Here is a 1192-nt window from a genome sequence, read left to right as displayed (position 1 = left end):
GGGTCCGTGACGCGAACCACGGTCGACTACATGGGAGTCCAGCGACATAGCCATTACTCTAACTACTCGCCCCAGACAGTAAATTCTTTAGAATGGGAAAACATGGAAACAATTTTCCTAGATGTTCTTGGTTGGAGGACCAGTAGAGGACATAGATCTTCAACCACATCCCTTTCCATATGGTCATGAGCCAGATGAACCAGCTACTAGCAGGATGGACAACACTGGTGAGATGAAAAGATGCAACCTTTAGAGTGAAGAGATTGGTTTTATAAGAAACACTAACACTTTTCTATGGTACCACACTTAAAATGTTGGTCTACTTATCTTTGACCAAAATCTTATTTTCAGTTTTGAAATTAGCAACAAGGGATTTGGGCAAAAGCTATGCTCTTCCATCTCCCTGCAGGCCAGAACAGCAGGTGTGCCTATTTTCAGAGGTAAGTGTAATATTTGCCAAATCATTTGGCACATTTCAATTCAAAATGTGCCAAATTACCTGTCAAGTCTAAACGCCCTTTTTAAAAGAAAGATAAATGTCCTTCTGCACACATTTGCATGGACTCACAGTGCCATCCAGTGGCTCATTGTGTCGGTCACAAGAGTGTAGGGCTCCAGCTGTCTCTCAGGGTTGGATCCAAACTGACCGCCACCTTTGCAATGGCTCTGGTTCCTTCAGTACTCAGAGCCTGAGAGATGTAGTAAAATACGATGCACGCATTTGAAATGAACTGAGTTGGAGGAGAGTTGATGTCAAGGCTTAGATGGTATGGCCATGATTCCTTGTGGGAATACAAGTGGCCTATAGAATTTTCCAACTAGCAAGCATCCATGTATCTTCTTCCATTGAATTAAGCCCAAGAATAACCTGCTGACCACACTCACATCTTTGTGTTCAGTCCTCAGCCTGCCCCACCTATGGGATCTGGGCCAAGCAGAGTACTGCAACCTACTTTGTTTTACTTATGCTTGGAAAGCAGTCTTAATTTTTAAATTCCCTACTTGTCCACTTTCCCCCTTAAATTCCCATTCCTTCTTTAGGGAATTAAGTTTCTCTTAAAATGAATACAAGGAGTCCTGGGACATAAAATCTGATGTAAAGTAAGTAAAAGAAGAAGGAATGTAGTAAAAAAAAAAAAAAAAAAAAAAAAAACAGGGGGGGGGGGGGGGGGGGGGGGGGGGGGGGGGGGGA

Source organism: Tupaia chinensis, unplaced genomic scaffold (genome assembly GCF_000334495.1).
Source record: "Tupaia chinensis unplaced genomic scaffold, TupChi_1.0 Scaffold000232_1, whole genome shotgun sequence".
Taxonomy (NCBI): domain Eukaryota; kingdom Metazoa; phylum Chordata; class Mammalia; order Scandentia; family Tupaiidae; genus Tupaia; species Tupaia belangeri.
This window is presented reverse-complemented; position numbering follows the sequence as displayed.